Source organism: Rhinolophus hipposideros, assembly GCF_964194185.1.
Source record: "Rhinolophus hipposideros genome assembly, chromosome: 8".
Lineage (NCBI taxonomy): Eukaryota > Metazoa > Chordata > Mammalia > Chiroptera > Rhinolophidae > Rhinolophus > Rhinolophus hipposideros.
Genome location: NC_138054.1, coordinates 23763082 through 23777861, shown reverse-complemented (window position 1 = coordinate 23777861; position 14780 = coordinate 23763082).

Sequence of the window (14780 nt, the reverse complement as noted above, 5' to 3'; positions counted from 1 at the left end):
CTAATAAATTAAAGCAATTATATTGCATGAAGTGCACAGATGCCTAATTTTAAAGAGTAATCATTTTGCTCTTATCATCTATACATCAAAATCAAATCCAGTGCATATTCTGGCTTTTGGTAATAGTAAATGTTTTTGATTGGCCACCGTAAGTAAAACTGCAATGAAAATAGGATGCTTTCTTATCACAATGGTCTTGTCTATGATCTCCGGTTCTCTTTAATAAACAGCATGTGCTCAATACTCAACGTGCCTGGAAGACATTTATCTAACAAATATCATTTTTAAATGTTTGGAGGCACTGGAGAAAAACTCAATCAAAAAGAAAACAAATGCAGTATTAATTTGGGTTTCAGTGTCAGTTAATGCAATTTTTGAAGGCGGTTTCTCTGTTGGATTTTCTGGGAAATTCTTGGGTAATGAACAAATAAGTTCTGAGAGAGGAGTGGAAGAGACCCTTATTATTGGGGTAATGTATCATCCTGTAACAGCAATCAACTATTCTTGTCATAGCTCTGATTAAACAAACTTTTTCGGGAATTTAAACTCCTACAAATCATAGATTTTAATTAAAAGAAGTTGGTAATTTGAATAGAAATGTATTAATCAATATCTTGGAGTCCATCAGGTTTATTTTTGATGTATAGATTTCAAAATATGCATGATTAGATTACAGTATTGATTTTGAATTTTTTTCCTTGGGCATCTATATGGGCATACCATATACTATCTGCTCAATAAATGTTGAATAAGTAAATAAATTAGTCAATTTTTAAAAGTTTGCTTTTGGATATGAAAATACAATCAAACCTAACATGCCTCTAGGAGCAATTTCAGCAAAATACCACATGATGGGGTTGCTATTCTATGAACAAGGACTTCTAAAAAGAAAATACCTTTGCTGTATTTCTGATTAGGGTGAACTAATTTAGGGACAGGTAGAAAACAAAACTCAAAAGTTCTCAAAAAAAGGCCACCTTTCTTTTCTGAGTTGTGTAATCGTTGTATACAACTGAGTTGTATAATCATTTAAAGTAGATGCCTTAAAAATATACTAGAGAAGTAACTCAAATGTGGATCAGATTCAAATTACCTAAGACTTTTTTTAAAACAACATATCCTTTTGTCTCATCTTGGACCTTCTTAATCATAAATACTTGTAGTAGGTACGAGGACCCATATTCAAAAACATACCAAAAAAACACCTCAGTTCACTCTCTTTCTCAGCTAGAACTGAGACTCTAAGCTAGTAGAATATATTAGAAAGTTTATTAAATTTTAACAGTTATATATGATACTTTAGAAGGAATTGTGGGAATTGTTTAGTAGCAAAAGAAAGACACATCCAACAGGATGAGAGACAAAATAAAGACAGGTAAAATGAATGTGATAGTTCAGAAATTATACAACTGGGGGACCATGTAGTGTACGCACAACCATTTCTGTAACTATCTATGGTTCTTAAGATTATAATTCTTTTAATGCACATTGTAGTCATTGACATTCATAATGATTCCACTAAGTCATTTGTTTCCAAAATTCTGCATAATACATTTTCAAAGGTCCCTATAAAAACAAAAACCACAACCATCAATAAAAAAAAGAAAGAAAAAAAAAAGCCTTCAAAGAATCATCTCTTCTACTCCCCAACATTGTAGTTTACCATACAGCCTCTTCAGTGATAAATTTTGTCTGCTTTCTATTTTGAACATTTGTTTATACATTTCTGAATAGTAAGGACAGTGTCTATATCTTACTTCTATTTTCTTTTTTGTGTGTGTTTAACACAGTGTTTTACCAAAAATAGATATTTGATTTAGTTGACTTCAAATGAAGCTTAGATAGCTGAAAACTTCATTCATAAATAATTTTCCTGAAATATCTAAGAATTGAGGCTTATTTATTGTTGTTGTTTATTTTTATTATATGGTGAGGAAAGGAAATTATATGAAACGACTTCTCTAGAAGTTGTCTAGCTAGGATTCTTTCCTTTGTCTCATTGACATGACTCTAAACCTTGATATTATGTCTGAACTATATCAAACAATTGCTTTAATTTATTAGGATACACAACACTAGCTTACATGTAAGTTACATAACAGTAGATAAATATTTTCAAAAAGTGCGAGACAAATTGAATTAAAAAAGAAAAGGGTGACTTCCCAAATGTATTAAATGCTATGAAAAATATACCAGACTTTAAGAGGAACTATATTATAATGTTCCTCAGGGTTGAATAGTAAATTAACCCTCCTAATTTTTGAGTACAGTATTTGGATGAAGAATCTGTACCCAGAGACAAAAGATAATCTAAAATTTATTTTCATGCTTTCCTCCCAATTTTTGTTCTACTGATGTTAAAATTGCCTGGAGATAGAAAATTCAGTCAGATTAACTTCATTTAAAAAACTGGTCAGTGTAGGATTTATGCATTACTCTTATTTTGCTAAAATGTAATTAATGATGGGAAAAGACAATGAACATGTGATAGAAGGAAATCATTCCATTGGTTTATGATTATTTTTTTCTAGATAGGCTGGGTAGTACATACTTGTACATTTTAGGTAAAAAGGAATTTCAATTTACAAATTTAATTCCACCAATCTATTATATTGTAGACCTAAAATGGGATCTGTTCAAATATTTTGTTTCATTATCTTTAATTAAAATCTATTTTATGATAGATAATTTGTCATGACCTTAATAAGCATGTGGCAAAAATGATACTGAAGTTTTAATTTTCTACTTATAAAATCAACAGAGCTGAGAAGGGTCTCTTATCATTTTTTTCACTGACAATTTAATTAGAACTTGAAGAAATAATTTTGAGCAAACTTAAATGCAGTATTAGCTAAGATTTTGTAACATTGAAAAAATCTGCAAATATCTTCAAAGGTGACCATTTTGTAAAATTGTAATCTAAATATCTATAAATGCTAATAAGGCATCTCTTGTTGAACTGAAGTCCTTCATTTTCAGTATTCCAAACAATATAGTGTTTGCCTTATGTTATTTTTGAAATGAAAATGGTATTTTAAGCATTGTGCTGCTATGTTTAGCATTATTTCTTTAATAACTGAACCCATCTATTAGAACTCCTATTCTGATTCCTTCAGAAAGTTGAGCCAAAACTCAGACTCAGAATGCCTTTTTAATATGCATCTGAGTAATGTAATGTGATGTAATGTAATGTGATATAGTATAATATAATATATAACATAAATGTATGTATGTGTTTTGTGTGTGTGTGTGTGTGTGTGTGTGTGTACCTCAACCCACTCCCAGAGAAAACATAATCCTTCATACGTGATGGCTGACTATTCAAAATAAAACAAAAGAGAGAAAGCAAGTATTAAAGTGAAGGTTGTGATAGTGAGAAGAGAAAACTCATGGGTGTCTTCCTTAAGGAGGAAAGTTGGCTGGTAGCCCAAGGACTGGAAGCAGTCATCACTTACACAGCCTGATTTGAAGGGTCTGTGAAAGCTACTTCCCACCAAATAGTTTACTGTTCTACTGCTTATGTTTAAAATTTGAGCATTTACTTGGTGCAAGACACTGGTTAGTATGGATGGGTAGAGTAGTTTAAAAAAAGACAAGGAAGCTATTTTTAAAGAGGTAAATTTTAAAGAAATTAGTGACATAACAGAATTCTCAAAAAGTTAAGTTCCCCTAAGTATTTCCCCTTTTCTTTTGGAAGAAATCATCATTATTTAAGAAAATACCTGAGTGAAACTTTGGGGTTGAAGCTGAGACCCTGAAACAAATATTAGTGTATAAGTAAACTAATCAATATTTTAATGGTTTTATCTGAGAAATCTGTGAGAATGTGAATGTGGATGAAGAGAGCTCCAAGACAGCAGAGTATCACAGTGATTGGCTCAAAGATTTTAATCAAATTTAATTGAAATTGTTTGTATTTCTGGGCATAAAAAAAACTCACTGTCTCACTAAGTATCCAAATCTGCTATGCATTCCAGTTTTTCACAAGCTTTCTACATATGCATATGGCATGCAAATGAAAAAAATGAAGCTTTTCTGTGATATACAAGTCATGAACTGAATTGTCTTATTAGAGAGAGGACTCAGAACAGGTCATGTGATCATGCGTGTATAAGCCTGCTGGGAATTCATGGAAAACCTGGAGAGAGATTTATTCACAAAGTGCCTAGAATACGAGCTTATTTAGCTCTTAATTATCAGATAGACTACAGTTTATATTTGGGTTGTAATAACCTACAGTTACTGAGCTACTATGGTACAATACTGTTTCTTGGGCACATTATATAGCATCACTCTTAATATTCACAATGACCTTATGAAGCAGATATTATTTCCTTTTTTAGACATGGTTCAAAAAGTTCAGATATTTGTTCAAAATCACACACCTACTGACTATTAAAATCCAAATTTAAACCCAATTCTGATTCCCAAACTATTCTTTCCTCTACACCACATATATGCCTTTATTTAGAGATCAAATAAGCATGTATATTTTAATTTGTGTTATACATAGCAATGAATTTTTTTAAAAAAAGATAAAATGTGTAGTGCAAAGTTAATTAGGAAAGGGTGACTGCATGGATGCATTGGCATGGGAGGAAAGGGAAGGGCTTGTCTGACACCTAACAAAAAGAGACCCACTTGAGGTTATGGAGGGGTACAAGGATACCTGGAGTGTTGGGGGCAAGAAAGTAAGAACAGCAGGAACTGAAAAATCAGGGGGAAGGGCATTGAGAAAAAACTGCATAATTTTGCCAAGGATCCAGCCCTGTGGCTTAATTCCTTGTCTGGTCAGAGGATTGACGAACTGCGTGACCTTCTCTACTCAGGAGGCCTCTAGTTGAATTCATAGTTGGAGGTGTGAATCATAAAACATAAAGTTTTTAAAAATATTTTTTCCCCTCAAATTGACAAAAGGGCTGAGGTACAAAGGTCAGCCTTTATAGTAGCAGTAACAAAGCTCCTATTTATTTTCAATTAGTTGGCTGAGAACCTGCAGGTGGTGATGAATGATAGCCTTTGAGGAGAAGAAGCATGTTGGACTCCAGGCTGTCCAGCCTGAGCCCATTTAGATGGACATGCCTTTGAGGTGACGCGTATAGACTAGGGTCATGACTGCTCACGGAACCTTTAAAAGCCTTCACAGGAGGGTTCGCTTTCAATGGACAATAAGAGAGAAACATACTTTGCAACTTTTTAGCCTATAGTTAGTTTCCAGAGTTCTGTTTTAGAGGAAGAAAGAAAAGACACAGAAAGAGGAGGCAGCACATACAATGATAGAAAATTGTTCAAAATTAATTTGAAAGGTTAATTGAATGTAATCGGATGAGCTGCTAGACATGAGTCAAAATCTAAAGGTTTTTATCCTCCCCTTTAAACTTCCTCAAAGATTTTCCTCCAATTTGGATTCACCTCGGCCATTGCAGCTCACGCAGTTGAATATAGTTGAATGCACTCCCTTAGGCAGTCAGTCTCTGGGTTGAGCAAACAATATAGACATAGAATTACAAAATCATAATGAAGGCACATTGGGAGGCCAGCCATTCATTCTTACCTAAATCATCCCCAAACTGATTATAGGTTGCTTTTCAATGCAATCAAGTCTTATCAGATGCTGACTGTCTTTTGCAGTAAAGTGCTTTAACCATTCTGTCACCTAGAAATATATTCAATGTGTTTATATCATCAGCTTCATACCTGCTATTCATTTACCCATGCACTTGTTATATGTCTGCACTAGTTAAAGCCCTGTAAGGCATGGTTTATGTCCGCTAATTTCCTCTTCACAACACATGCAAAGTTTTTTGTTTGTTTGTTTGTTTGTTTTTTATGTAAGCACTTCTCTGCAGAGCGATATTGCAGGAAGATAATTACTTCAGCAATTTGGTTTGTTGTGGTCACAACAGTGTTATGCAACAAACTATCCCCAAGTTCACAGTCTGGAAACAACCATCATTTATTGTCACTCTTCCACATGCAGTGCAGCCGAGGGCTGGCTGATTTAGCCTGGGCTTAGCTAGCTTGGCCTCGAAGCTGCAGACTGGGGTCAGGTTGGCCCCACATGACCCTCATCTTCCTTAGACCAGTGGGCAAACCAGGCATGTTCTTTTCATTGTGATCTAAGAATCACAAAAGATCAAGCCAAACTATTCAAACACATTTCCCCAACATTTTATTATAAACACTTCAAATACATGGAAAAGATAAAGCAACTGGACAACGAAACCCCATGGAAGTACCACCGGGATTGTACTATTAATACTTAGCTATATTTGCTTCACCACATATATGTCCAACTTATACCTCTCTCTTCAACCATTAATCCATTTTATTTTAAAACCTGTCAGAATAAATTACAGATAGCAGAATATTTCACATCTAAACATGTAAGATTGCATATCATTGTCAAAAGTTTAATTTTTGTTTATATTTTAGCTATAACTTATATACAGTGATTAAACAAATATCAAGCATACATTTTTAGGAGTTTAGATGAATGTAGACACAAGTGTAATATACCCCTATCGAGTCACAGAGCATCATAATGACCACAGAAAATTCCCTCGTGTCACTTCATAGTATGTCCTCATGTTCCAGGCCTCAAAAGCAATCACCATTCTGATTTTATTTATTTAGTATAGTTTAGCCTATTTTAGAACTTCATATACATAGGAAATCAAATGTGTAGGCTTGTTTAGCTTAGCATACCTTTTGAACATTCTTATACATTTGCATAATCAATAGTTTCTTTTTATTGCTGACTAGTATTACATTGTGTGAATATGCCAGTGTGTTTATCCATTCTCCTGTTGATGGATGTGTGAACTCTTTCCAGTTTTTTTTACTATTTTGAACAAAACTCCTAGGATCATTCTTATAGATCTCTTTTTGTGAACATATCCTCTTTTATTTGAGTAAATACATAGAGTGAAATAGCTGGTAAGTTTATGTTATGATTTAAAATATTTCCACCGATTCTTTTACACTCCTTTCTTCAAAAGTAAGAACCTAATTCCACTTGCTTTCAGTGTGGGCAAGACTTAGATTCTTGTCTTTAAGAAATAGAATAGGGAAGAATATAGAATTGTGACAGTGCCTGGCTTCAGAAACTGAGTCAGACAAGGCATTTTGACTTTCTCCTCCCTCTCTCTCTTGGATCACTCATTCTCGGGAAAGCCAGCTGACATATCATAAGGACACATAAGTAGTCCTATGAAGAGAATCATGTGGTGAGAAAATAATTGCTTTCCAACAGCTTGCAAGTAACTGAACCGTAAGTGTGGGTCATCTTAGAAGTGGGTACTAGAGCCCCTCTCAGGCCTTCAGATGACAGAAGCCCTAGTCCACACCTGACCAAAACTTCTTAAGAGACCCAGCTAGGTTACCCCTGAATTTCTGACGCATAGAAACTATGAGGTAATACATAATTATCCACTTAGTTTTAAGTCATGACGTTTTGGGTAGTTTTCTATGCAGTGGTAAATAACTAATACAGATTTTGTTACTTACGGGTTCCAGCTTATCCTTGTTTTCCTTCATTTTGTGTTCATCTTTTATTCTTGATTATCTGCCCTCTAGACTTATGCTTAAGACGAATGGCTTACAGAAATTGTTTAACCTGTTCTCACAGTGGCATAGGGTCAAATTGTTCTAATGGTATTTCTTCTCTAATTGTAATTTGACTGATACAGAATTTGTTAACAAGGTGGTTCCATAGGGGCAAAATCTTAAGCATGAGTTCTATTAATTGTTTCTGGGTTATTTGTAGTTGATTCTCTAATCAGATTACACATAGATATTAATGACTCTATTTATAAATAGATGAAGGTGACATTGCTAGCCCATGCCATCCAGTGGCAATGGAGTTATTGAAATTATTAATACTTGTGACACTATAATCAAGTGCCCATTGAAGAAAAGTTTTTGGTTGACCAGGTGTTTCCTGGTATAGAATATTTTGTGTGTGTGTAAAAATAAAGAGTATGGCAGGGGAAAATAATGAGCTCAATGCTTTTAATTCTCAGCTCACGGTTCCCATGAGAGCTCTGAAAGCAACTGTGATTGCCCTAAAAGAAACTTTTTTCCTCTGTAGTCACAGGGCTGAGATTTCTGAAAATCAAACTCAAAGTCTATTCCTACGGATGGCTATATACTACACAAATTGGATTAATCAATTTATCAACTAATTTATCAATCCCTGCTTACAGAATTTACAATATTCTCTCCTATGGTAATTGCTTCACAAGATACCGCTGATTCTCCTGAGAACCTACCTTCATTTTTTTTCTCCTTGCTTGTAGACCTGTAAGTAGGCTATAAAGTCCAGCAAGGCCCAAAGAGTGAGAAAAAAAGAATGTAAGGGGTATTATACACACCAACAGAATGTCATGGTGTTGCCAGTTTATATCAACAAAATGTTGGGGATAAGTGTGTGGATGGATCTTAAGAAAATGAGAATAATTTTTCAATGTTTTGTTGCTAAAACATTTTAGTACAATTGATTTTTGTGTACCATTTTTCTACCTTACAGCCTTGCTGAATTCATGTATTAGTTCTAATAATTGTTTGAGCCAGTTCATGTTCAGAGCTTCTTGAATGAAGGGGAGGCCAGGTCCCACCGAGGAAGAACCTCACTACACTGCCAAAAATGTTTACTGTTTATCTTACTCCTAGCCTTCCACATAGGGACCTATGGTTACTTACTAGAGTGACGGGAAAATAATCCAACTATTCCATAACTACCGGAAATCTCTGTGTTATACCAGTCACAGTGGTGACTTATGCAGATCCAGTGATCATTGGAGTTTGATCCCAAGTCCATCTCAAAGTGGGTCCAGTGACTCCCCTGATCCACTCTGTGGTTATTTCCCCATTTCCAGAATGTATAATTGAAAGAGTCATACTCAGGAACTTTCAGAATCCCAACATTGTTTCCCTGATACATGAAATGTGCATTTTTTTGGAAGGAAAGGCTAAGTGGAAGCAATCAGAATTCCATCTACCTTTGAAAAGACTAAACCCAAAATAAAACCACATTCCTGCAGGGACTGTAAAAATTGTGTCACATCAGGAAGTACTGCTAGTGATCCCCATAACATCCCCATTCAACTCACCTATTTGGTCTGTGGAGAAGACAGCTGGATCTTAGAAAGTGACAGTGGATTGTTGTATACTTAGTCAGGTGGTGACTCCAATTACAGCTGTTGCTCCAGACGTGGTTTCATTGTTGGATCAAATCAACATATCCCCTTACATCTGGTATGCAGCTATTGATCTGGTGAATGAATTTCTCTATGTACTTGTTAGCAAAGATGATAGGGAGGGGATGGCTTCCAGGTGACAGGACCAGTGATACACCTCACTACCCTACCAGGGCTATATCAACTCTCCAATCTTATGTTATAATTTTGTCCATGGGACACAGTCACTTTTCTAGTTCCAGGATGTCAAATTGCTCCAATAAATGGTTGATATTATGCTAATTCGACCCAAGGAGCAAATGGCAATTATTCTAGAAATTTGCATGCCAGAGGATGGAAAATAAATACCACACAAAAAAATTCTGGAGTCTACCAAATTGGTGAAATTTCCAGAAGGTCCAGTGGTCTTGAGTATGTCATGGTATTCCTTCCAAGGTGAAGAACAAGTTATTCCATGTAGCCTCTCCTAGCACTTAGAAGGGACATAATTCCTAGTAGAAATCTTTGGATTTTGGAAGCAATATACACCTCTTTGGGAATGTCAGTCAAACTTATTTTTTCAATAACCCTAAAGCTGCCAGTTTTAAGTGGGGCCTAGAACAAGAGGTCCAATCCACTGTGCAAGTTGCCATGTCACTCACACCGTATGATCCAACATATCTGATGGTCCTTACTCTGACAAGGAGAAGACTGATGCTATACAGCACTTTCAGCTAGCTCCTATATGTAAATCACAGTGCATAACCTTTGGATTTTGGAGCAGAGCCATGCATCCGTGGTGAATAATGATTCTCCTTTTGAGAAATAGCTTTTGGCTTACTTAGCAAGTACTGCACACTCAATTATGGGACACCAAGTTACCAGGCAACCTGAGGTATACGTCATAAACTGGATGCTATCTGACCCACTAAGACAAAATGTTGGGCATGCAGGCAGTGCTCCATCAACAAGTAGACGTGGTGTCTGTGAAATTTGGTTCAAGCAGGACAGGATCATGGAAGGGACAGGAAGGTATAAATAAATTGAATGAAGAAGTGACCCAGATGCCAGTGAGTCCTACTCCTGCTTTATTATTTTCTCTCAGCTCATATCTATGTTTTCATTTGGAGTGTCCTGTGAGCAACTGACTATGAATAAAAAAGCTCCAGCTTCATTTCCAGGTGATTTTGCATGATACACAGGCATCACTTGGAAGTGGACAGCTGCGGCATATATTCTCACTCTGGAACAGACTTGAAGGGCACTGAAAAGGATACCCTCCCAGTGGGAAGAACTTCAAGCAGTGCACCTGGTTGTTAATTTTGTGTGGAAGGAGAAATGGCCAGGAGTACAGATTCACACTAATTCACAGGCTCTGGCTAATGGTTTGGCAAGATGATCAGGGACTTGGAAAGAACATGTTTGGAAGATTGGTGACAGGGATGTCTGGGAAAGGAATAAGTGGATTGACCTCTCTAAATAAGCACAGAATGCAAAGATATGTGTGCCCTCTGTGGATGTTCACCAAATGGTTGAAACATTAGATGAGCATTTTAATAATCAGGTAGATAGGGTGACCCATCTACTTCTGTCATTTCCCAATGGATTTATGAACAAACTGGCTGTGAGACAAGGATGGAAATTATGCTTGAGTTCAGCAACATGGACCTACATCAATCAAGTTTGACCTGGCTGCAGTCACTGCTGAGTTACCAATGTGCAAACAGTAGTGACTAACACTGAGTTTCAATATGGCATCATTTTTCAGAGTGTGCAGCCAATAGTAGTCTGGTGGAAGGTTGATTCAACTGTACTGCATCCATCATGGAAGGGACAATGTTCTGTTTTCACTGAAATAATCACTTACTCCAGATACGGATTTCCTTCCCTGGCTTCTGCCAAACATCATTTGTGAACTTAGGAAATTACTAATCCACCATACAACATTGCACCTGAACAAGGAACTCATTTCAAAGCAGATGAAGTAAGGGCATGAGATCATACTTATGGAATTCACTTCGCTTACCATGGTACTCATCATCTTGAACCCTCTGGGAATCTCTTTTATAAGGGCTCTAGTCCCATTCAGGAGGGTTCCACCCTTATGACCTAATCATTTTCCAAAAGCTCCACCTCCAAATACCATGGCATTGGGGATTAGGCTTCAACATATGAATTTGGCGGGGAGTCTGGGGGGGCACAAAATGCAGTCTGTAGCATTCACTGATTGTCTTCAAATGCATCAGAGGTATGATTAGATTTGAATTTTAAGGAAATAACGCTGTCTGTTCTATGAAGAATGGGAAGGTTTGGGGGTGGGGATAAGAGAGCTCATTGCTTTATGAAAAAATGGGAATAAAAGTGGTAGAGAGACCAACTAGCAGGTTATTTCTGTAGTCGAGATGGCAGTTGATGGTGTCTGGATATTTCTGGGTTAAAGATTAGAAAAGTCCAAGGCCATAATGGTTTTTAGAAATGAAAATTAAATCTTTTTTGTTCCTGGTGGAGAGAACTTCAGAAACTTCCAGTATTTAACCAGCTAGGACTAGTAGAGTTCCCATTCTCTTCTATTTGCCCTTTGGACTCTCCTAGATTGTGTGAAGTCATTTATGCATCTTCAGTTCATGACAGCAATATACCAGAACACGCAATTTTCCCATTTCCATTACATAAGGAGTTACTTCTTTCTGTAATGATATATATGAAATTAGTATGGTGATAAAGACAATTTTACATGTATCTGCTACAAAATAGGGGTGTTTAGCTAAAATGTTATAATGGAGAAATGTTATTATTGTTTAACCAAGAAAGACTTTTGTTTGGATAATTTGGCATTAGAATTTTGAACTGAATTTGAACTTAGTGGTGTATGAATTAGTTTCCCCTTGGTTATATGCAACTACAATTTTTCCAAGAAAAACAATTTGAAAGCCTTGGAAGAAAGCTCAGAAAGCCTCTTAATATATCAAATGACTCTTACAAAACAATTCTTTGATGTCAAGTGTGAAAGTATCAGAAACATAGAGATTAAATTTCCACTGGGACTTTTCTACATGAATGGAAAAGTGTTTAGTAAAACACCTTTTGGGTTTTGCCTATTCCCAAATGTATTTTAAAAGGAAAACATGCATTTAACAAATCCAAGAGCAGCTGAATTTTTACATCCTTTACATGGACATATTGTGTTACTTAACTTCTTTTCCAGTTTCTTTAGTTTGATCCTTTTAATATGTTTGAATTTTCTAAATTTTGTCAACTTGATTTTAATTTTTGAAGAATATTTTCAAATGACACCAACAGAATGTCCAGAAGTAATTGGCAACAAAGATACTACTTTGAAGAATTTCTGTATTTAAGGTATAATATAACCCTTCCTCCCATTTTTGACCACACTTTCCTCATCAAACATGACTCTCATTCACTGAGGTCAGAGCTAGCCCTGAGAAAATTGGGATATAGTCAAAATTTGTTGGTTGTGAGTAAAGTTGACCCAGCATAAAATGCACCATGAAAATACCATACCCTTTTTAAAGAATCAGTGTTTTTTTCCTGAATTCTACTATTAGTCAATCACCTCTCTTCTGAATTTTTGTATTGGTTTCCATGATTCACTTTCCATTTAAAGAAAATAAGTGGTCATGAGGAAGGAGTCTAACATGTATTGAATGTTCACTTTGAACAATGGACTGAGCTAAGCACTTTACACACATTACATTAATATTCTTTGCAAGCTGATAAAATAAGAATTAATTTCTCTTGTTTACAGATGGGCAAACAGTGTCAAAGGATAAGTGTTTATACTTAGGAAATAGTGGAATTGAGCTTTAAATTTTGACTCTTCCTTCCACTCTCAAAGTTACTGTTCTTTCTACATTTCTGGTTTCATTTTTTTTTCTTCTATCATTTAAAGATGGATTTTCCTAAGGATCTATCCTTGGCTTTCTTCTCGCTATAGTTCCCCTCTACAATGACACCCAATCTTAAGTTTTCACTTACATAATACCTCTGCATAAATGATTCCTATGTGTCTGTGCCCTTTTCATCGTCACTAATACGTCGGGTCCTAATTGAATTCAAACTCAATTTTACAAAAAAACTATATTTATGTTGATCACTTGGAAGAATTTTGAATCTTTGAATTAAAAATCTCAGTGAGGAAAATAGGTCTTCCCAGTAGTAATACTCATATTTAAAATGTGTTAATTTTCAGATTTGTGTGAAAGTTTGTGTATTTGTTGGTCATACAATTAATAGCAGATATAAATCTTGTTCCAACAGACATACTAAAGTCCAGATTTCACATTTTTATATGGGAACATTTTATTTTTAGACCCTAATATAGAAAAATATCCTGAGATGAAAGTGTTCTGAATTTATGCTTTCCTTTTAACATTTGTCCCTTTATATCGTGTATATACAGGCATACTTATAAGGAAAGCATATTTTGACCTTTTTCATCGAAACAGAATCCCACAGAGCATCTTTTCTATGATATATGAGATTTTCTGGCAAGAGTACCACTGGATTTTCTCAGTTTGCTGTATCTCTTAGGAGACCAGCAGGAGGGAAAACTGGTTGGCAATTCATTTTCCCAGTTAGCATGCTTCCCTCTCAATATTTCAAATGTGTGGTCCTTGTAAAATCTTATACTGAACTTTCATTATATTCTTGAAATATGCAGTTCCTCTGCTGTATGAGATTCTCACACATAAAAAAAGTTTCAATTATAAAAAAAATTGTTTCCACTAGGACTGTAATAAAATGTTACATCATGGTTATATGAGCAGCCACATCTCAACCAGTGATAATAGAAACCATTACACACCATGTGGTAAGCTTCACACATAACCATTCTTGAAGCAAATCCTAAACCTTTGTGTAATTTGGCCAAATTTATCCAATTATCTTCAAGGTTATAACACTGCTGTCATCGTTAACTGGATTTCTTAAAGTAATAGTTTCTTAAATAGAATTTAATACAACAATAAATACTTATAAAACCATCATGAACATTTTTAAATTTTTAATAGGAATCATGGATGTCCAGAAAACTCAAAATTATTTTACTTTTAGTGGTCTAAATATTTGAATTAATTTTACATAGTTCACTTAAAGCTGTTACTTATATATTTTTAAAGATAAACTTTCAATATTAAAATCACTTTAAATTTAATTGCAATGATAAATTGCAATAAAGATTGCAATGATAGCACAGAGAGTTCTTGTATATTTCATACTCAGTTTTCCCTATTATTAATATCTTAGAAATGTGACACATTGGTCACAATTAATGAAATTATAGTTCATTGATATTGGTTCATAGATTATTGGAAAGTTTTTCTGGGAAAAATAATTCATGCATTGATCACCCTACCCTATATAGTTGCTTCCAAAATCCCTGAAGCTGGAACTTCCGATACAACTTTACAGTTTGTATATCAAGCTGTGATCAAAACTGAAGAGCTTTCACTATGATATTGGAGTTCCTAATTTGGAGTTCCTAATCAAGAGGCATGATGATTGCTCTTGATAGGGACTGCTATTGATATTTACAATGGTATTTTAGTGTAATAATGGTATTATTATTAGCAGTAATGGTAT